The sequence below is a fragment of the Manis pentadactyla genome, chromosome 1 (genome assembly GCF_030020395.1).
Source record: "Manis pentadactyla isolate mManPen7 chromosome 1, mManPen7.hap1, whole genome shotgun sequence".
NCBI lineage: Eukaryota > Metazoa > Chordata > Mammalia > Pholidota > Manidae > Manis > Manis pentadactyla.
In genome coordinates this window covers 137,801,143-137,826,203 of record NC_080019.1, presented here as the reverse complement: position 1 = coordinate 137,826,203, position 25,061 = coordinate 137,801,143, and the positions used below count along the sequence as shown (strand labels likewise).

The following is a 25,061-nucleotide window of genomic DNA, read 5'->3' as shown; positions in this document are numbered from 1 at the left end:
TGGCTTTTCTTTTGAAAAGGAATTACTCTGTATATACTAATACACATATACTATATGACCACATATGATTATGCATATATTATAAACAATACTACATACTATAATATAGTATATATATACTGTATTATACAACTACTATAATATAGTATTATAATAATAATTAGTATTATTAGTATTAATAATAATATAGTATTATCATGCGTATCAATACTATATACGTAAGATATACCAATTCTTTCTTTCAGCTTGGATGGCTATTGAATGATACTGTTGAGCATTAACTTGAGCTGGGCAATACTGATGAAGTAGGGGTTGGTAAAGGTAACCTATTTGTTAACACATGCCCTTTAGAGAGATCATTGGAGCTCATTACAAAGGAAATGGACATAAACTATATCCATACCACAGATCCTTGTGGTATACTTCTTTTGTTATATATATTTCTAGTTGGGGCTTCAAAATGAAGCATTGATTCAAATAATAAATATATTTAATATGCAACTTCTGAAACTAGAATATATAGTAGGACTAAATAAATGCTCAGTGTATAAATGCTTCTTTGAATACTCTTATTTTAAAACTACCTCCAATATTTCTTGCTCAAAGGAACAAACAACACCCCTTCTTTATCCATTTCCTATTCTCTCTTTATTGTCACTTTTTGAATTTACCTTCTTTTACAAGTCATTTCCTATTATTAATGACCAGTGTAATCCTTCTTAAAAATATGTTGATCCAACATCAAAAAATATTAATATATCCAACTGTTTGACATCTCCATTTGACACCTATAAATTGTTTACTTAACATCTCAAATGTAACATGTCAATAACTGAGTCCCTGTTCCTCCTGATCTCAATTTATGAACTCTGCTCTTGCACCTGCTCACAACAAAAATCTGGCAGCCATCCTAGATTTCTCTCCTCTCACAGCCCACATAAAATTTGTCATCAAATTCTGTGGGCTCTGCTTTGGAAATATCCAGAATCCAGCTACTTCTCACTTCCCCCATCATCTCCTGGATTATTACAGTAGCCTCTTAAATGGTTTCTTTGCTTTTGTTTTAATGCCCTTTGGTCTATTTAACACAACTGCCAAAGTGATTCTGTGAAAATGTTGTATTCGGTCACACCTCTTCTCAAAACTATCTAACAGCTCCCCACTGTGACCTCACTTGCTGTGAATCTCCCTCATTCACCCCACTCCAGACACAGGACCTTTGACTAGAATCCTCTTCTACCCAAATAGCTTGTATCACTAATTCCTACACCAATTCAGTCTTTACTCAAATCATTTTCTAGGTAAGACCTTCCCTGAACATAATCTAAAATTCATGCACCACCAGCCACTGCCCCACCCTGACCTGTACCAGATCTTCCATGTCCCCTTCTTTGCTTCAGTTTTTACTAAGCATTTGTTCATAGATACAATTAAATCGAGTTGCTTTATCTGGTTTGTCTATCTCAACAATGAAATGCAAGCTCCAAGGGGGCAGCAATACTTTTTCTCTTTTGCTCACTGTCCTACCTTCAGGGCCAGGAAGAATAAATGGAATAAAGCAGGCACTCAACAATGATATTTTAAATGAATCAAGGTATAGCTGTTTATATTTTGTGATCTCATAAGAAAGTTTGAAGAAATTAACAAAACTGTGATTTTTCCCAAACTGTAACAGATACTGTGGTAGCCTTCTCAAACACACACCTCTTCCTGCTTTACTCAGTGGCAGAATACTCCCCTGAGGTGAATCCTGATTAGGTTGAGCCACTGTGACAAGTAATGCTAATCAGAGTTGTAGGCACAGGAATATGATGCGATTACAACCAATGAAGTTTAGCAGGAAATGTTTTGCTTTAAAAAAAAAGTGGCGTGGAAAAATGATCACCTTGCAAACCATGAAGAGTGACACTGCCATAACACTCAAGATGGCAGAGTTAGAAAATGGAAATACCATATATGTTCTTGATAACATTATGACAATTAATTAACCACCTATAATCCATACTTCCTTTTGTGTGATATATCCCCTCACTGTTTTCGCTATTTTGTAAAGTCTTCTATTATATTTTAATTAACACAGAAAGACTTTCCAAATATTCACATAGTTTACTGAAGTGTGTTAAGTCAAGCTAAAATGAAGATGGATGCCAGGTGTTTTTCCCCTTTTTTTATGCTGCATGCATATGACAATAAAACAAGAACTCTCACTGTGGAATATTCTCATAGGAATAATTTGTTCTTAAGAATTCAAAATATCGACCAAAGCAAAGGTAGTCCAAATACAGAGTTTAAAATGACCTAAATAGTAAAATTATGCTCTAAACCATATGCCTAACCAGACTCTGCAGAAATACTAGTGCTTATCCAAAGGAAGGAAGAAAGGGAAGGAGAGAGAGAGGAAGTTAGGGGATAAGGAGGAGGGAGGTGGAAGGTCCAGGCCATATAAAATCAGGACATGATGAATTAAATAATTATGTGTCCTTTGTGTGTACACACACATGGGAAGGCAGATGGGGGGAACACATTCATTCATCTGAGATGCTCCCCTTCATCCTTGAAATAATCCTAGATTGGAGGGAAGAAAAGTTGTGTATCAGTGGTGGTTTGAGTCAAAGGGCTTAAGACTCCTCAGGTTTTGATTTTTAACTCAAACCTAAACCATTAGTAACAAAACCTAACTATAACTATCTGAAACTATAACTCTTCAAGTTCTCAGTACAACCTACCAAACCACACTCCCTCTTCATAAGTCTTACAAGCTTCAGTAATTATAAAATCTGTGTTATTAAATAACTTACTCTAGATATAATGGGCCCAAAAGATAGGATATAAAAATTAACTTACTATGTAAGTAACTTAATTCTATACTTAATATGGAAACTATCTAATTACCAATCTTTTATTAGCTGTTACTTTGAAAAATTACTGAATGAATTATGGCTCTGAAAAAAATTATTAAAAACTGCTAAGAAAAGTAGAGATTTTCTTTAAAATCTTCTCATCGTATTCTACAATAGTAACCAAAAGAAATAAAAATTATTCTGTTGGTAAAACTTCAAAAATCTGTCATTAATTGACTCAGTCCAGAGAGTTTATCTGGTGGTAAGGCTATCTACTGACCTTAGGTACACTCCTTGCCTCCTCGTGCTCTCTACTGCTTCTTCATTGGCTCAAGCTACATACAAGAAATGAGGAAAACAGCAGGGAAAGCAGCAGGGAAAACAGATGCAAGAATAAAGGCTGGATTGAAAGTATACAGCCATTGATGACCAAAAAAATAGATGCTGTCTTAATCCATTTGAGCTGCTACAACAGAATAGCACCAACAGGGTGGCTTCTAAACAACAGAACTTTATTTCTCACAGTTCTGGAGGCTGGAAAGTCCAAGATCAAGGTGCAGGCAGGTATGGTGCCTGGTAAGGATTTACCTTTCTGGCTCAGATAGCCATCTTTTCATTATTCTTCACAAAGCAGAAGGGACAAGGATCTCTGAGGTCTTTTTAAAAGGGCACTAATCCCATTTGTGAAAACTTCCACCTTCAAAACCTAATCACCTCCCAAAGACCCCACCTCCTAATATTATCACCTTAGGGGTTAGGAATTCAACCATGAATTTGGGAGCAACACAAACTTTCAGACAATAACAGATGTAATGTAAAAACCTGTTTTTACAAAGTATAAATTAGGTGCTCTTTTGACTACAAGAGATCCACAATATTTTAGTATTTTAATGTAAGTCAACTAGATAAGCATTATAGAAATGAAAAGAAAAAAGTATTTAATCCCACAATTCCAACTTTAACCATTACACCAAAAAAATTCAGCACTAAATTTCGCACTCAAGATCATGTCCAAAAGAGTATCTATGGACTAACAACAATAACTAAAACTTAATGAACACTATGTGCTAAAAAACTGCATTAAGTTTAATTCCTTTAATTCTCAGAACAACCCTATAAGGTTATCCATATTTTACAGACAAGAACACTGAGCTTTAGTGGATATCAAAGTCAACAGACACTAAGTAAATGGCAGAGTTAGGATTTACACTTGTTCAAAATCACCACACCAGTGTCTCAATCCTTGTCAAATTCAATCTATGTACCTGTAAACACTGCTGTGAACACACTGTGACTCTAATTCAGTATCCTAAAGATTTTTAAGAAATCTCAAACGTATTTCTATACTTTAATGACTATCAACATGGAATCCAAGTTTTTAAAACAACCTTTTGAAGGGATAATTCTCAGCTATTATGATTAACTCTTACTAAGTAGACGGTAAGTAAATACTAGTGAGTGGTAACAGTGCTAAGTCACATATTATCTCAATCATTACCTATAAAATAAATATTATCCTTCTTTACAGATGAAGAAACTAAGGCAGAGTGGTAGAGTGACTTGCCCAAAGTCATACAACAGGTACAGGGTAGACTCAGGATTCAAATTCAGGTCAGAGTGCTTCTACAAGGCATTCCAGAAACCACTACCTAACAAAGTCTCCATACTGTCAGACCAACTGCCTTAGTAAATCCATCTCCTGATCATTTCATGAAAGACTAACCATCTGTTTAAGTCAGTGTTCAAATTTTCTGCACATGACACAAGACAGAATATAATTAATAGTCCTTGCCATCCCCACTAGCCTCTTTAAATAAAAATACTTCTCCAGGGTAGTCTGGGGACTGACAATTTCTATTACCAAATTCAACAAGTACATTGCTTTTGTTACTACCAAGACATAAGCACCATGAATTGTCCTTACTGGAATAAAGCTGATTAAACCTTTTTTTGCAGGAAAATCTCTAGGATATTTTGTAAACATCAAAAAGCTGAGAAAAATTTTGACACTTTTAAAAAATCTTGACCCAGTAACAACTGGCACTAGGCTGTTTATTTTCATGAAGTCAGAAAAACTATAAATCTACAAAAATGTAAGTAGTAGTTAAGGACATTAATTTATAAGTACTTGCATTATGGAATGAACATACTCTTTACACTGAAAATTTCTTTACCCTTGATATGTAGCCAGAAATCACTTTAAAATACTGTAACCACTATGCAATTAAAGAAAAAGCAAGACCATGTGGATTTTACTAATTGTTTCCTTTGAAAACTGTTTTCCCTAGGGCAAAAAAAAAAGAGTATTATTACTGGCTCCTATGTACCTTGCTTTATAGTTCAAACACATACAGAACCTTCTGTTTCTAATGCTGAATTAATCTAGATCTTTGAAAATATCAAACGAAGGCCAATTTAACCACCCAACAAAAATAAGCAAGGGCTTATGGGGAGAGCAGAGTTGGAAGAAGCAGAAAGAACTGGGTCAGTAGGTGGCAGATGTTAACTGGTTCCAGCTTGAAAGTAGTTCAAAACCATGGACCACAGTTCGTGAAAACTCTTAAAGTGAAAGAAAAGCTAAGAAAGAAAAATGAAAAACTTGTGGAAGAAAAGGTCCTAATGTAAAAGGGTGTGCTACTGAACAAAACAGTAGTCATCCAAAACATTTTCTTTTGAAATTATAGAATTAACAATATTGTCAACAACATATTATCTTTCTAGAACATTACACTGGTGACAACAAACTTTATTTCCTTATTTGCTTTGCATAATATTCCTGTGAGGTAGGTTGTATCCTCATTTTACAGATCAGGAAACTGAGGCTCAGGCTAATGATTTGCTAATAGACTGTGTGTAAGCTATGGCTCAAATATAAATCTTATGACTCTAAAACCAGCATTCACACATCACTGTATTAAACTGTGGCCATGATGATGGCTACTCTTAGTGTCTACACAAGAGGTAAATAAGAAATAAATCCTTTGGGTTAAATTTTTTTTTTAATAAAACAAAGAAAACAAATGCTCCTGCCTTCTCTCAGGTAAAAACAGAAATTCTTTCCCTAATAAATGTTTTGTTTTAAAATACAATGTTACAAGGTAATGACTGGGTATCATGTGATGAGCCTATCAGAAACAAAGCTAAATGCCAGACCGTTTTAAACAGTTTATATAAATTCATTTCATACAGTTTTGGTGTAAAAAAAAAAGTCAGCATGATGATCCCTATTTTACATTACAGTAACCAAGATGAAGAGCAGTTACACTATTGTAGCATATATATTTTTCATACACTTGTCAAAGAAACTTTCATTAACATTCACTGTCGGGTTATACCCATTTACTATTAGGGTAAACACAGACATTCTTTCAAAATTTTTGTTTGTAATATAAAGTAAAACCAAAGGATTGACTTTTTCAGACACCATTAAAGAAAAAGGCTAAATATTTTCTAAACTTTATGACCTTGATAATAAAATAAGGGCTCTGGATACTGACTGCCTAAATATATCCAAGTAGCCTATAATAAAGTTCCCTTCCCAAACCTGTTAGGTTGCCTAAAGAGTATTATCCAAACTAAGTAACATATTTTGTTATGAGTAAGGAAGACTTAGGAACCACAACCACTGCCTCTTCCTTACAAATTTAGTCTTTGTTACCACTTTGTATCACCATCTGTCCATTTAAACACACAAGACCACACAGGCCTGCATTTTCAGGGCCTACTTTATGTGTAATGATAGTATTCATGGTTTAAGATGCTGGTTCTATGAAAGTTGTTTCCTCCCTGAACCTCAACCTATCTTTCTATGAACTAATTAAGAGCCTACCACCCAGGGAAACATGATACTCAGATTTTATTTTTAAGGGGGAAAAAAAAAATTTCTCAAAGTCAGAAACTTATTCCATTCCTAGATACTGCTCTAAGCACCAGAACTATATCCAAATCAAATTTTTAAAAAAAAGGTTCAACATCTCAAGTTCACTCCCATTTAGAACCTCCACTAGCCCCACTAGCCAGGTAAGCTATTTAGTTTTAAATACTCCTAGGAAATTGAATTGATAGGGATGGAGTCACCTTAAGAAATTTATAGAAATCTGCGAAATGATGCCTTTCAAAAAATGTATTTTACCCCAAAGTAATTCAGTATGAGGAATTAAAGATCAATTTTGCAAAGTTAACAAAACTTTTAAAAATTCATTCATCTTTGAAATGGTTGCATTCTAAACAGATAATTTGTTGCTTTCACTGAAGGCATCTGTGTTTTCTTGTTTCAGATGAATTAGTAAAGAGACTTATTATAGTAAACACTCAGCTAACATATGAAATCAATCCTGTCATTATTCAGGTAAGGAACTTTATATGTTTCACATGAAGTTAAGCCAAAGGAACTTAAGTATTCAACAAACTGCAGTTTGGGTACTATCACAAATTACATGTATCACACTATGGACCCTACAAATTCAGTCTAACACTCATGCTATCATTTTATCTACACACAAGGCATATGCAAAAACCATTGAACAATATGTCTAAATAACTTGCATAATGTAACAGAGGATGAATTTTTATCCCTTTTTTATTGTTTCTAAAGCTCCAGGATAGACCCTGGAGTTATCTCCTCAACACTTGATTTAACACCCTATATATGTGAGGCATCAAGCTGGATGCTTTGTAAATTACAAATTTATAAAAGATATGGCACGCTTCCCTTTAGAAGTTTACATTCCTGCTGAAGAGATAAATATATAAATGCAGGGTGAGTGGTACTTATCAACTACAAAGGGAGAGTGAAAGAGGGCACAGGATGGATAGTATTCTGGTAAAAGAAAACAAGTGGGAATCACAAGACACCTCAGAGGAAGATGGCAAAAAACAGTGTAGCAGTATGTCTAAAATAGATAAGGCAAATAGCTTATGAATAAGGCTTATAAGGAATAGGACTTGAGGTTTATGGTGCAAGCAAATACCTTTGTTCAGAGTAATGATACGTTTTATCAGGAAGTTCTGTTGTGCTATAGAGTGTAGAATGTGTTGGATAATACAAACTAAAAAACAAAAGACTAATTAGAAAGCTACTGCAGTAACTGCCTAACAATCATGAAGTACTAAAGCTTGAATTTGGAAGATGAAGGTGAAAAATAAAAGAAACCAAAACTTGTAATTCTTCCTGTTAGGAAAATGATCTTTGAAACAGTCATATATATGGTTATCTGTTATCATATGTTGACTATATTTGCTCTTAGCCTCCTCCGTTATAGACAGAAGGAAAGAGAAAATGCTGTTTTGCCAAAAGTGAATAATCCTGAACAGTTTCCACAAAACAGTTTGACATGATGTGCTAATGAAACATAAAAGACTATATTCATCCAATCCTAGAAAATCATACTGCCTAAGAAATGATTCACAAAATTTGTAAAACTGACTTGTGTTATTTCATGTGAATATAAACCATGGATATTCAGTTAATAAGTTTTACTCAAAGAAGTTGACCTATTCACCACAACTTTACTAAACACATTATTTTATTAAATGTATTTATATGTCCTTCCTTTGTCTGTTTCTACTCTAAGCAAGACATCTGGCAAGTTTCTGAAAAGGAAAACATAAGACCTAGGGGAGGTATAAAGGTAGACACCAAGAAGGAAACCTTGAAGGGGACAGTGTTCACTGCTGACTTCAGCCAAATCAACTGGTGTAGCCACATGGGGTCACGGGATTGCAAATGACAATAATACAAAACAGGTAGTTTCTTAACTGATGACTGTAGTATCTTTCCTTCCTAGTAATACATTACAGGTCCTGAGACTCAGGGTCTGCAATCAGATGAATAATTATGCCACACCAACCTAACCACATAATGCAGATAGTAGCTGGACATTCATAGGCAGAGTCAAGTGACCTGGTCAAAAGTCCATGGATCTTGGCGAAAGACTAATGGAAATACAGATGGCAGCTGATCCCTATACTAGAAGGTAGAGTTGTCCTAGGCAGAAGGTATTTTAAGACTGCCTGATTATTTAATGTGAATTTCGCACTGCCTTAAACAGGAATCTTTCTTTTAAGTATTAACTGATATACATTATTATATTGAAATGATAACATTTAACATTAGATGTTTAAAATAGGCACATCTGGTTCCATCAACACCAGATTTCTTCAGCTCACACAAAATTCAGAATTTACTGACACTTAACTATATCTCTTTCCTCTGTTACAAATGTCAAAATAGTTTATCAATATCTGAAACTTAAAAGCAAGTAACAAAATATGGGAATAATACTCTTTCCTATAATTGGAAAGACTTAACTATATTATTAAAAATCAAGCAATGAGACAAAATACAATACCTTTGGATGTGTTTCTTCCAAATGTTAAAATAATGAGTCCTGAGAACAGAGTTCTGAAATAGCTCACAATCGACACACTCCCTGAAAATTAAGAGAAGTGTTACTTACAGTGCATCTTAGCTCAGAGAATTTCAATAGCATGTTTTACAACAGAATCTTAACTATTAACTAAAACTATCTCAAAAAAACAAAAAACGATGTACTGAAAGACATCGTAATTTTCTTAATTATAAAATATTGTTAATTATACATGCCTTTCTTGGGCACAGCTGTTGACTACATCTGATGAAAAATCTGCATTATAAAATTATTTACCAAAATATACTACCTTTATGCTACATAAATACTATCACTTATTCTCAAGGCAATGAGAAGCTAATGTCTATTATGAAAAGGAATTCTGGCGAAGTATTCTGGGAGAAAAAAGTATTAGAGTTATTTGGTAGTCAAGACAGAGTTTGAAACACTTCCTTTTTTTTTCCTACAACACTAGGAACAAAAAACGTTAAATTCAGAACCATCCTAGATACAGAATGACATCAGCATGTGGGAAAGTTTATACTCTCAGGAACAAAAGAGAAGGTGAAAAAGTTTCTGACCAGCAAGAGACATAGTTTATACTTTGAAGTATACTGTGGTGACGGAAGAATCTTTATATTGATCAAAAGGCCAACGGACACTGAAGGCAGCTGATGATAAAAAAGGCATGATGCAAACTCTGATTCCTCTATAGCAGCACTTCATTTATATCAAGTCACTGCACCTATATCTGGTTTACATTTCTAGAATTCTCAATTTCTATCCCATAGCCTATAAACAGTTTTCAAGGATTATAGGTTAACCCACAAATAAATTCATAAACCTCAACTTAAAGCTCCCAAAATGAAGGAGATATTTTTCATTCTCATTTCATTTTATCAGCACCCTTCAGTCTCCTTAAAACCACACACTGGTACCAAATTTCTTTGAGTGATGCTTTCTCAACATCCTGGTGAAGCAGGCTCTTCAATTTCTATGCCTCTAGGTCACTTTCTCTGCATCTTGCTTATTGTTAATTAAGTGACTGTGATTCCTTCATTCACATTTGAATCTCCCAATACCTATTATGGTGCAAGGCACAGAGCTGATGCTCAGTAAATGTCTGCTTAATCAATCAGTCAATCTGAGACTTTATCAATACATTATGCTGAATTAAAACTAACACCATAAAACGACAAGGCAGTTGCATGGGCCAAAGTACAATAAATAATACTTGCCTTTCTTTTAATTTTCTTGCCCCTCTCCACCCCAGTTCTTCATCAGCAAGACTTCTATTATCTGTGTCAGAACTCTCCTAATCCCTACAGACAATCAGCCCTGCTGGGAGGCAGGTCTCCTTTCTGCCACGGTGAACTGGGACTCTAGTACTGTTGTCTGAGGTCCTGTATCAACCAGCATGCTAAATGACACAAATACTGTAATCACATACATCAGCAGCTCCTAAACTACTCCCCAATCAACAGCAGGGAATTACATCTACATGTGTAAATCAAAGATACTTAGAATTATATCTGAGGGCAAAATGTTCCCCAAAACAAACAAACCCTGAAGAGAACTCCTAATAATTTAAAAAAAAAACCATAATTTCCTATTAGGACACTACATTTTCGGTAGCTAAATAAAAACATTACCAAATCATTTTACGTGATAAAATTTAACCTTACTTTGACCTTCCTCATAAAACAAACCTCTCTATCCAATAAGGTTCCATCTGAACTATGTAAGATGATAAGCAATACCTTAATTGCATCCATTTACATGACTATGAAACTATTCTGGACTCAAGTCACCGGCTAAAAGGTCACAGAATACAAAAAAGTAAAATGTGCACAATTTACTAGGGAGGAATAATCCGCTTAGAGTGTGGTAGCATCTTCTTCCCTCCACAGGAGACACCAAATGCTTAATGCAATCAACAGGTGCAGACATCTCTATTTAAACTATATGACACATATAAACACTGATTGTATCAATATAAGTATATAGATAAAATATACTAAAAATGTATATTTGAATAAGTTCATCGTATTTAATGGCTTTCTTATTAAAATCAATCTGCCTAAAGGGCAATTCTATGCCCTAATAGTATTCAAAATCAAAAGATGAAATAAGGCTATAATTTTTCCATTGTCTCATAAAAATTTATAACAACTAAAATTCCAGTTACAAAGCTATAACAAATTTTAGGACAAGGATTGCAAACACAGCATCCTAAGAATATTAAGAGTTTCTGCTTTCAATTTTTATAACCTAAACAAACATATGTTCAACTAATTTGCTTAGAGGAGCAGACTTTCTATGTCTTAAAGCCAAAATACCCCAATAGCAAAAGTAAGAAAATACAGAACACTGACAGAAACTGACTACCACAAATTATAAGGGACAATGCGTATTCTTTAAAAACCTCCGAATATATAAAAACACACAAAAACAAGGTAATCCTACACAGTATTTCCCTTTTGTGAAATTCTAACACAACCTAGTGATTATCGACACTTGAATTTACTGAAGAGAAGGTATCTGAAAGGATAGGATCTAGGGTACTTTAGAAATGTTTATAATATTAGTACAAATGTAGAGTAACAGATATTTGTTTTAGGTTTACTATAACATCACTAGGAGATTCATTTAAGAAGTTTCTGTCCACTAAGTTAGATAAATCTCCCATATTTAATTTACTACCCAATATTTTTATACTACTCAAGCCAGTCTTTTGCAATTTAAAAATGCTTTGGTGAAAAGAACTCATGATACTATAAAATGTATGCTTCTTTACCTCTCTTCATAGAAGAGCACGACTTTTTCATGTAAATCTGTATCAGATCCAAATCACTTCAACTGATGCTACTGCACAAAGAACACAGGATGAATACACACTTATTTAAGTCCAATGTTCCTAAATAAACTCCAATACCATGCTATTACTTTGTAGTTTTTAAATGAGAAAATACCTCAATTTCCTTTTATAAGTTAAGCCAATTCACTTTGGAATGGCTCTGTAGTAAAATAAATTCTTACATATATTTTTTAATGTACTAGTTATTATTGTCATCCACATATAACGTTCAGTGGCTATATCTTCTTTTAGATACTTTAATTTTCTTTGTATTAGAAACAGTTCAGGGTCTAACATGATATATATAAACTGTATATATACGTAATAGGCAATTAGTGGTTCACATCCTTTGACAAAGATAAAAGCATGGGAGCTAATCAGAATTTTCTAATATTATTTACAGTGTTTCTGGTCGTATTTTTATTTGAACTCAAATCTCAGGTTGATGAAAGTTTTATGGTAAAGATAACTTCTTGTTGTTTCTCCAACACTTCCCTCTGTCCATCCAAAAGACTTAATGCTTTATGTTCCTAAAGCTCATTGATTATGATCACAGTATCTAAAGTTCTATCTCATCCACAAAAACTAGGATTTTCCTTTCCTTGGATATCAGAATATGTTAAAGCCAATTTTTATACCACAAGTTAGCTTTTGTGTATCTTTTAAATGAGCTACAATCTTGAACTGAAAATCAACTACATTAATGGCATCACACTTACAGCTTTCAAATTTGAAGAAAGAAATAAGCCTGAGTCTAGACTCAAACACACTTCATTTTATTGGCATGCATCAGTCTCAGGTGAGCATGTAGTAACTCCTACCTAGAAAGCAAGTATATGTGTGTGTGTGTGTGTGTGTGTGTGTGTGTGTGTATGTGTGTGTATATGCCTCTTCCTATTTTCTCTTTTCTCTTCCTGTTCCTCTCCCTCAGGAGGTCAATGAACAAAATGTTACACTTTTAAAATATTATAGAGCAGTATGAAGATAAGCTATCCATCTGTCTGAAAAAGTACCTAATTAAACATTAATACTGTATGTAAAGTAAAATTCTAGACCGACAGGGTTGCTCAGGTAACACTCTAAAAAGAAAGTGACACAAATTGTAGAAACCACTCCATAAAATCAAGGGTATCCAGTCTAGGCCCTATCTCCTTTTCAAACACCTGCTACAGAATATGTCACTTCACAATTCCATCTAAGAAACATTTTTCTTCCTCTCTCACCTGTTACCCCACCCTCCTGCATTCAAGACCATAAACAGCAGTTATTCCCCATTATAAAACACTTGACGGTTAAAACAATGAGCCAACGAAGAAAGTACAATATTCTGTAACTGACATTTACTGCATTGGCCTTGGACTTCTAATCTTTACCAGACCGGCACACAAATCAATCCATCAGCTCATAAAGGTGTGCTTTTTTAACCTCTAAAACAGATGGGATTGGCCAGAAGTGTCTGGCATGTCAAACTGCTAATCACTGCTGCCCTTTGCACAAAATAACCCACTTAAGTTGAGGCATGGTTGCACTGTAACCGACATTAGTCTGTGGGAAACCCATTTAACTGTCACACACTCCTGCCACTCCTGCTCTCCCTTAATTAAGCCTAATGCCTTATGCTTTGACCTTTTGTTCTAGCCTATTAACCCTATCTAGTACAAGTTCAATTATGTTAAACTAAAAACTTTGCTGTAAAATATTAAAGCTAAGCTCAAAAAATCGTAAGGCACATCCTTCCAGCCCATAGTTCTATGCACCGTTACTCACTGAATGTAACAGTAAAACCTCACTTTCAAAGTGATACTGATTCTCATAGAGTCAAGAAAAACCAAATTATCATTCTAGTCCACCTTATTTTACAAACTGAGGCCAGAAAACATTAAATGACTCTCATTTCATAGTTTCAGCAGAGCCACACTGAAACCTATCTAATCTCGAGCTCTAATCCTTTACTCTCCATGTTATCTCTGATTAATAGTTAAACCATTGAGCAGTGCATTAAGAATATTAATATTTTCAGCACAAATTATTACCTATCACCATCCTCTAGAATACGCTACACAAATAGCCTAAAGCAAAATAAATGGGCATGTCAATAATGTTTAGAAAGAACTTTTCCTTTCCACCTCACAACAAAGCTTTCTATCTCATCACTATTTTTTTTTCTATTTCAAAGTAATAGTCATTGAAAACTGCTAAATTCTGCAATATTCACAAGGCAATTTGTGTACAAACACATTTTTTTTTCCTGATGCTTCATTCAAGCATTCAAAAAAGAAAATGACTTCAGCTACAGAAATCAATTACCACTTATTATTTATTCCCAGTGGACAAATTCACAGCTGGATATCTTTTAAAATGTATTTTCTTCACACATATATGTATATGGATTGCAGTTCACATTCATCAGAATTCAAAAAAAATAAAAACAAAAAACTTTAAAATTGATTGTAAATAGAATGTAGCCTAAAGTAACATGCTATCATCATGTATTTTAGTCTCTATAGTTGTGCTAAAATGATGAATAATTCCAATGACAGAATTTATTTATTTAAGGAGTAATAAGAGAATGTGGAACAACAGTTTAAAACTCAAAGTGAATGTGTTCATGTTATTAGAATGATATTTTCAAAGGAAAACATCTCGGCATTATCAGGAGGAATATACACAAAGATGTATAAAATGTAAAATACATGGATAGATGAGTAATAGTCAGAGCTAATATAACACTTGCAGCAGGGACAACTACCAGCAAACCAATGATTCAGAGTCTCATTTACCTATTTTACTGCAAAGAATAATACTGTTAATTTAAATGAGGTATCATGCCTTACTTACAAGAGTCAGTACATTATAAGAGAAATTAAGTTGGGTCTCTGCTAAGGAATCCAACAGTCGGAAATTCATACTAATGTATAGATTTATGCACTCTAATTCACATTGACTGACACAAAGGAACAATGAAAGAAAAAGGCAGTTCAGATATGCAGGATGTAAATGTTGATGAAAACACAGAATATAACACATAAATAGTAAATGTGCTAATTTTTCTACTCTTTTACTTTGGGCGTTCATTAGCCTGTATTTCTTCTTTTGCTATGATTTATAATCATGTGGATACATGGACAAATATGTAAACAGTGATTAGAGCTGTTTTTTGTTTACAAAAGACATCTACTTGCAACAGTGCATAAAGCTAAGTTTTGTAAAAAACTTTGTCTTCACAAAGCAAGAAACTGGGTTAAACTTTTTAAGAGCATTTGTTAAATCTCTATTAATACTGTAAATAAATCCCAGGTTATCTATACATTTTCTTTACCATCTGAAAATTGCTGGTCTAGAAATTCCTGAGGTCCATTTTTAAATAATTTTTTCTGCTTTGGCATTATTAATCTAGTTGAACATAACAGTGTTCTCACAATTAGAAAATCCACTTCTAGTGAACAGCAAATCCTAATTTAAAAAAATATAACAAAAAGGTTTCATATACTACTTAAGTTCTATAACTTAATAGGTTTTGAATCACAAAGACATTCTTGATACCCTCTAACTTTTAAGATAACTGAACTGCAGAATTAACTCTAGACAGGAGATTTTGAAATGCCTCCATCTTCTCAACTAGCCAAATCAAATTCAGTTAAATGTGCTGAACTGGTGGACCTTTATGACTACTGGAAGTGAAGCTAAAGGACACTACTAACGGCTTCTAGAAATATTTTGTTTCATTTCCTTAAGAAAAAATGTAAGCGTTGCCCCCATAGATTTTTCAGAACATGTTTTCTAATTAACTGTAATTTGTGTATTTCTACAAAATAATTTCAAGTGCCAAGTAATTATGTCACACCAACAATTTCACTTTTTCCTTCATAATTAATATGCCTGGAAAAAGATGATAAATTTTAAGGAAGAAATGTTATTCCTTTTAGAAGTTCTAATTTAAATAGACTAAAGAAAAAAATGTAGAACAGCAGCTAGTATGCATGCTGGAATTAATAATTAGTAGCTGTTATGTATAAATACATAAAGGTTCCATTCCTGACCCAAAAAAGCCAGATTCTACTAATAGCTGGGACAGGTACAGTTCAATTCAGCATATGTTTTTAGCAGCTTTCTTTGTGCCAGGCACCTACAGCACCAACAATACACACGAATAAGCTCACTCTATGCAGCTTTACCATCTACTGAGGAAGACAGACATCAAACAAATGTGACTACTGCAATCAGGGATACAGAGCACTATGAGACAAATCTGATCTTGTTAGAGGTTTGGGGACTACACTGAGCACCACACTCTCTTGCTCACTTGTCTGGTGAGTGAGGATACTCCTTTCCAATTTGTTTCACCAAGGTCAGAATGTGGTCAACCTATGGCTCATATAAATGGCTACCATTAAGTTTCTTCTCTCTCTTGCTCTCTTCCCAGCAGGGGTAGACCTAGGTGTACTTGGTTCAGGGCACATTATCACCACTAGCTCAGACAGTGCTCTCTTATTTGTCACCTTTCATAGATAGGAGAACATGGGAATGGTGTCCATAACCTTTGCATTGTTCCCAATTGAACCAACAGACCCAATCACCACCTTCACTAATGGTCTTAACAACATTACTGGCCTGTGAGTGCTCTGATCACACTAGTCAACTAAAGGCACCCACCTGGCTCCGCAAACCTACAAACAGAAGTTCCCCTACTGATTTTTAAATAGAACTCAAAATGTACATAACATGTAAAAACAAAGTCATTGCACGAACAGATGCACACCTGTACTGCAAAACTTCTCTTTTAAATTCTCAGCCTAGAAAGTACATTCTCAGTACTAGATGTCAAATGAATCATAAGACTATTCTGAAGACAATATTTTAATTGCATGGGAAGAAAACCAGCTCCAAAAGCAAGGGTGATATAGCTGGCCCTTCCTCACTCCACTTCTAAAGACCCAGTCCTTCTGGTTGTCACAGCCCCTTCCTAGGGGTTAGCTTAGACTTTACTGCTAGACCCTTCACCAGAAGTAATTACTACTCCTTAACACCTAGTACACATGCCCCTCTTTCTCAAATTGCCTTAGCAAAAACAAACAAATAAAAAGTGTGCAATAAATCAAGACTTGATTTCTTACCTGGTTTTACCCAACTACTAACAGTATGAATTTTAAAATTTATTTATATTCTTAGGGGCTTTAGTTCCTCCTCTCTAAAAAATAAATGTTTTGGAAATTTAAAACTGACAAAATGTTGGAAGATAAGTAATCATTTATCCCATTGGTTCACATGGATACCCCTGTCAATTAAAAGAAGAAGACAGGCAAGAGTGGAATAGAGAAAATAAGAGAAGAAGGAGGATCAAGAGAAAATAAAAAAATATATAAATGTTAAATGGTAGCATTTATCACTACTTGACTGACAGTTCACACAAACTACCCATCCTATATACTTTTCCATTAAGCAAGATGCCTCTAGAAACACACTGGTGGGAAAATGGGGAAGTGGCACAAGGTACTTCTAGGACAAGTAAGGGTAAACCCAGAGCACCCACAGCTTTTGTCAAATTCCCTTCCAACCTGAAAATCTAAGGATTCTATGAAATTACTTCAATTTGTGAAAGGCCAAGCAAAAGAAATTCAAAGTGTGAAAAAAAAAAGCAAAAATACAGAAGAAAGGTGACATTAATTCAGGTTATTTAAGAATCACCAGGATAGGTAAGAGTAGTGTTTTACTAACAAAGTTAATAATGCATTGCTTTGAGTTTTGCCTCAATAACATGAAACATCTAGATATTGCAAAAGAACCAGATGGTGAATCAATAATTTCTATCTTCAATCCTTGGCCTCATACAAATCCAGTCTATTTCAATTAAACTTTTTTAAAAGGCATGGACAGGTTAGGGAAATAATATAAATACATATCTGAACTCCAAAAAGATTTCTTCACCCAGATTGTTCACTTACATATTTTCTCTCTTGTTTGGCCCAATGATATAGTCTCTTAATAAAAGATTGTCACAAAACATTCCTCTGCAGCTTTTATACAAACCCTTTTGTTTTTCCAACATTTTTTTGGCAATTCAAAATCCAAAGCACACTAGGAAGTATTATGTATATGAGCCTTATTATTCATACTTGCATCTCCAATATATTTTCAATTTGACTATGCCTTTTAATGGAAAGGGAACCACTCAGTTTGATTCTTTTGGGTTCAAAATTCCATAAATTTTAAATGAGGCAAGTAAAAAGAGGTGGAGAGGTTTATAACTCCATTTCTCATGGCCTCAAAAATAAAAGAGCATGCCTAATGTAAACTTGCAATACACTATAGGCCACAAACCTCTCCAGCTAAAAGTCTTTCCTGACCATGGTATATTCCCAAAATGAGTAGAATACTCCTCATCTCCCTATTTCCACTTCATTCAATAAATTCACAAAAGTGCTGACATTTTAAGAACCATTATAGTCAAGAGTTTTAACTTTTCAATGAGAAGAGCTATGGATCTGAATTTGCTGTAACTTCCCTTTGAAGTGGGCAAACATAACTGGCCTTGGGAATATCCAGATTAAGACCATGACAAGCTTTTTTAATGAATTAGATCAAGAAACATGTTCTAGGGTAATTCTGTGGTACACTTCACAAGGACTAGTGTCTGCATAGGGAACGAGCCTGCATGGCTGCTGCTGGTGACTCCTCTCTCAGGTAAGAGCAGAGAGCAGGGTATCAGCTCTCTGAGATCTAACATCAACTGCTGCAGACTCATCAGCTGCAAACAGTGTGTCCTCCCAGAGAGGCTGGTCTTACGCAAATCCAGTTTGGGCTGAATGTGTTGCATGAGTTCTGTGGCTATCAGGTTGGGAGCAGGTTTTTTGGATGGCTTTCTAAAAACTGGACAGAGATGGATTATCCCAATGGCATATTCCCATGAAAAAGCAAATCATTTTCTATGAAATTAGCTGTGTGACCTCAGACAAGTTCCTCAGGCATCTCTCAGACTAGGTTTCTTTATCTGTAAAGTAGAGAAAATGACACCTACAGGTCAAAAGGGACATATTCACCTCTACTCCTTTTAAAAACAGAGGCTTGAAATCTTTACTGCTTACTGTCACTATATAGCATATATTGCTGTACAGAGTGAGAGTTTCAGAATTCAGAAATTAAATCTAACTCCCTTGTTCTTAGATGTTATCCAAACAGATGAAAGTACTTTCCCTTTATCTGTATCATACATTGTTTAGGTAGCAGAATACAAGCTAGAAAAGTATGTGTAGAATTATAAAACAGAAATACTTTTAAAAAAGTATGTTTTTCAAAAATCAAACTTAAGCCTACATGACCCACTGTGCAAATATTCCCTTTAGGGAAAACACTGCAACTGTGATTAGCTCATTTTGAGAATGTTTTTTATATCCCTTTTAGGAGTGTTTCACATATTTTCAAATACTTTTTCTTGATGTTCTCCACCTTCTTCTGTCTTTCTTCCTTCTCTTAACTTGTTTCATTCCCAGTGTATAAATCTACTACTCTCTTGTAGATTACTATAAATTCACAAATTCAGGAATCAAAAAAACCTAAAGCAGTATACTTTTCAAAAACCAGTTACCATCCCTTACATATTTCATATCTCTTAATTTCTAGACAAATTCCTCAAGAGAGAAGTGCCTTCTTCATTCTGAACTTCTAATTCTCAAACTGTGTCCTGTAATATTTTAGGCACTCTTATCCCCACATTTTGTCATTAAATCACACAACAATTATGATACTATTCTCATTTAAGATGACATATAAACATAATTTCCTATCTATTACTGACTTTTTAAAATTCAGTAACATATTTAACATTCACATGTTATTGTGTATAGTACAGGCAAATTCAACAACTTCAAGCATACAACTACAAGGAGAAGCCAGCTCAGCCACTATGTGACTTAAGCTCTTCTCTTATCCACTGAAAGCCAATCACCTGACTTTTGCCTAGAACTCTCAAATAGCTGGTAAAGGGAAAAGTAAAATAATCAAAGCACACCACTAATAAGAGAGGACTATAACTACTTAGTTACTGAGTTGGTTGTCCTCAATCCATTAGCAGTTAAAGATTTGAAAAGAAGCAGCAGCCCTGACTCATTTAACAGGTGACTGAAAAATGACTTTCTTCATTAGAAGTCCAAGAGTGACAGACTCCTTTCCACCATATCACTGAATGAACACCTACATCAGGTCAACCAGAGTTGTACTGGTCCCAGTGGTGTCTTAAACTGATGACTCAAATCCCAGCAGACTTCTAGTTTAATATTTCTTGAAACACTAGGCTTAGTCACACAGTGACCTGGAATCTAAAGCAAGTAAGTGTCTCTTCCTCCCATCTTTAAAAGATATTTTTGCTAAATGACATAAAGTTAAAAAGGCAAGATGGGACTTAATTTAGAGCTTTTATTCCCTGAGGTGTACCAAGTTAAAATTTTTTCTGGGAGAGTAAACCATGTTAGCTTTGATTTTCAAGCACAACTATTAACCCTGTCAAAGAAGCAACTCTACTTCCAAGTTTCTTAACAAAATGCTCTTTTTTTTTAAACCCTAACCCTATTTATTGAAGAAGGAACAAAAGAAGGAGGGAGGATGGATGGACGAACAGATGGGCACAAACACCCTCTTAGCCAAAGTTTCAACATATTCCAGAATTCTTTTTGAATTTCTATCAACCAAAAAACAAATCAGATGAACTAAATTTCTTTATATATAAGTAACAATAGTGGAGTCCTTATTTTAACTCTAAACAGGGACTCCCTCCTACATTTCTGAGCTGCCAAGCCTTCTAAATTCTTCAAATCTGCTTTTCATTTTACTGCTAGAAAAATCCTAATACAATGGTAAACTGTATCACATTTATTTTTCCTCATTCTTATTCTTTTCAATGTTTTATGAACTTAAGAAAAATTATCTATGTTTCAGGGGTTCTGATACCTCTAAATAGCCCAGGTTTTATAATACAATTGTAATATTTGCAAGATAGTATAGGAATCAAGGTTCATAATACAGAATATGTACTGTAACAGTGACAATTGGTATTAACATCCTACTTATCTCAATACTTGTATTACAAAAAATTAAAACTACCCTTCATACCTATAGCAAAATGAAAGTTCTGTTCTACATGAACTCTAATTTTTAGAACCCTCAATACTCCATAGCTATCAAACTGAAAATTAAATTTTAAGGAACAACAGCAATAACAACAAAAAGATGGGCACCTTCACTATAATTTGCAAAGAAACCCTGACTCTTTGGCTCCAATATTCTCCCCACCTTTGAATAGTAAGATAATGTGCTTAAAGAAAACATTCTTTCAGTAGTTATTTACATCAACTTATTTTTATCAGAAATCCTGTGAGAGTTCTCCAGTGCACCACCCAAGCCTCAGCACTATTTTCCACATTGAGTATGACCCTTGAAAACACAAGATCTTAAAAGAATAAAGAAAAGGTGATCTAATATTAATTCATTTTCTTCCAAATGAACTGCAACTACTAGTTCTATTCTGGTACCCAATTTTGATCCTTTACCTTAGACATACCTAAGAGACATTTAAAACAAAGTGTTTGAGTGCACAATTCAATTTGCAATGTAGAATTGAATTGTGCAAATGCACAAATGAGGAATTGTCATTTCTCCCCCTCAAACAACCACTATTTATATAATATTGCTTCTCTCACAAGGAGGAATCCATTACCACCAGCAAGTCATGTCCCTGCTTCAGCATCAGATGTAAATAGGATCAAGAAACAAGATCCCTCTCCTCCATTTACTTTTTGTTCATTCCAACCTCTGGACATACTCCTCAGTTCATTCCACTGGCCCACTTCATCATCTGCCACTTCTGATTTTTCCCTTCTCAAGTCTTAGTGACCACCCTGGTGTTGAATTTCTCCAATTGTGTTATCTAAATACTACAGAGTAAGTTTGCTCATTTTACCCCCAGACAGTCCCCTCAGAAAACCGCAACTTAAGGAAATGCATCTCCAACTATTTAATTCAGTTTTCAACTCATTAACCTTAAAGCCCAATCTTCCTCACATTCTACTGAAAATGTTTCTTTGACGTTTCAGTTGTAATCAAAAGTTGCTTTTCATAAAAAACATTACTCCAGCTGGAAAACATGGCTTGTACAAAGGTCTTTGGCAGAATGGCAAATGCTTTCTTACCCAGTCTTCATCTATGTAACAGTGAATCACTATTAAAACAAAACAAAACAAACCCTGATTTTATATTAGTCCCTTGAAGAGGCAAATTGGAAAAACACACAAAAATAAAGAACCTTCCCCCCACCACAGCCAAGAAAGTAAGCTACAAATGAAGGCAATTTTCATGGAAGAAAACATCTAAAGATATAGAAACTACTAATCTTAGAAAAGGGGATAAGAGAGTGAGAGGGCAATAAAAAGAGAGGCAAAATCATTAACAGATAAATTAGAATTCCTTCTTCTCTATTAAACCTACACTTTAAAAACTAAACCTACGAGACAATCTTCTAAAAAGCAAAACTGAACCTATCAGAATTTAAAGTGAACAATCTTTTCTTGATAAAAATTAGATGTTTTTAACTTATTTGGGGCATAATTATCTTTTAACCTGATATACAAAAATATCATTGCTTTTCCAAAATAACACTTAAAATATGAGCTTGTAAGTTTCACAATCTTAAGCATTAAAATTAAAAATCTAATCTCTTTAATGTCATATATCCTAAGCAACTCTGATTTAAAATTACTTCTATGCCATCATCTTCTAGAACTGGTTTGCATTGGAATCTGTGCAATTAGTAATAACCTTCTTCCCTCTCATCTTTCTAGAGAGCCAAGGATGACATATCTCCTTATCTTCTTATTTGTTCCATTAGATTGACATATTTTGCCTCAACTGTCACCTTCTATAAAACTCTGCTTTCAGACATGAGTTAATTCATTTTTGCTTGTCCTCAATGTTCTAAAATAGTGATGTTTGACAGAATTAATACAGTGCTCTAGTTCTCTCTGTTCAACTGGTATTTAATTAAAGATCTTGAAGACTATCTTTCTCTCGGGTTACACAATTTTAAAGGACAGTTACTTCCTCCATGGACAGAGTGATAAGCCACATGGCAACAAAGCTGCGTTCTTAAACTCTCCCATTTAACAGATTGCTTTACTATGTATAAACTACCAGCAAGACAGATTACCACTTTATTTCACACTGGTTTCACTTTTCACATCTCTGAACCACAACTCTACTATAGCCTATACTCTCTCTTACCTTTTGAATTTCTAGAATTTCTGGGGTTTTAACATTCCCTTATATTTTTCATTATTCATTGCTTTTGTTTCACCTAGACCTCAAAAAGTCCTAATGGCCGGCATTTCATCTGTAAAATTTCTTGAATCTCTGGTAACAATACAAAAGTCTTTAAGCAGTCAGAGCTACCTTGGAGCACAAACTACAAACTCCCTGTTTTAAATTCTTCTGAATTAATACCTTTTGGAGAAGAGCCATTCAACTTGCTATGTCATAATTTTCAATTCTAAAGCAACAGTGGTATTTCAATTGACACTTGCTGTTTATGACACAAATAATTGTTCTCTTGGCTGGTCTTCTGAAAGATAGCACATCTTAATCATTTTTGGCCGTATCTGAACCTCAAGAGATACATCAATTTAAGCAAACTTTAGGAGCAATAAACCAACAAACAGACTCTAGGTGGTGGTATAGGTTATTTTTTATCATGATGCTCTTAAAACTGCAAGAATCAGAAGAGCCTTTAGCTTCTTTTTCAGACACTTCTTTATTATGAACTTGCAATATTTTCGGGTGTTTAACAAAATCTAATTTCTGCAGTTTAGAGATGTGTGTAAGAAGTGGATCTAAGTCCAGTCTTCCCAAAGGCATTAAACCTGGTTTTCAACTACCTCAAAGGCACCGTAGAGAATTCATTTGAGTAAAACCAACAATGAACTATATATATATATATATATATATATATATATATATATATATATATATATAATGTTTTTTATTTTTTATTTACACTCCTAGGGCACTTTCAGGTCTAAGTATGGAAAGGTCTTTCACCATAAGAGTGTATGAAACAGACTAGTGTAACAAATCCTACAGCCTGCAGGGTAGTAGCTGTTGTATTTGTCTATAGGAACTGATTCCAGGCAGAGAAAAGTTAACTATTGGTTGAAGCCACTACTCTGAACCAATTAAACCCAATCAACATTACCAAACTGCTGGGCAAAACAAAAGCAACTTACTTTCAAGTTGAAAAACATTTCAACATACACTTAGGTGCCAGGCAGCTGAAGCAGCACTTGTTTTAAAAGTCCATTTATTTCAGTGTTTCTTCAACAAAGGTGGCAAACTGGTGATTAAACATTGAATAATCACATCAGGAAGATGCCACCCACTTGCTAAACCTCTGATTCACTAATAAGCAGGTTCAATGCAATTCATAACTTTGAGGAGTAAATTACCAAAGCCCTTTGCTTTACAAATTTCCCCCGCCCCCAAAATGTAAAGAGCATTCATTATATATAACCCGGCAACCATTTTTACTCTGGACACCTACAGAACGGTCTCTCTTCCTCTTAAAATAGTCTCCCCCATCCCGCAAAATCTCACATTTAGGCGTTCATGTGATAGAGACAAACTCCAACTCAGTTCCACCAGGTGAAAAGTCCTTACAACTTGGCACGTCATAATTTTTTTCCAAAATAAGTTGTCCTATTAAAAATTTTAAAAACGCAAAAGTATTTATTCTGGTCTTTTTACTATCTTCAGAACCCAGTATGCCTAAGGATAAACACGACAGAAACTCCTGTAATGCTTCAGAAATCAACATGTGTCACAGACTCCCAGTTTGTTCGCCTCTAAGACACAGTTGATTCCTTTGTTCCTTCAGACTGAACAGCAACTCTTGATTAAAATTTGGAAACTATTTTGGAGAAGATGGGAGGGTTTGTATAACATTTCTAGAGAAACCCTTCA

At 34.5% G+C, this 25,061-nt stretch overlaps 1 protein-coding gene across 1 annotated transcript in view; it reads right to left on the bottom strand.

Annotated features, from left to right (window-relative positions):
- Nucleotides 1-25,061, bottom strand: part of NRIP1 (nuclear receptor interacting protein 1) — a 91,564-nt gene that overhangs the window by 65,610 nt on the left and 893 nt on the right. The window lies entirely within an intron of this gene.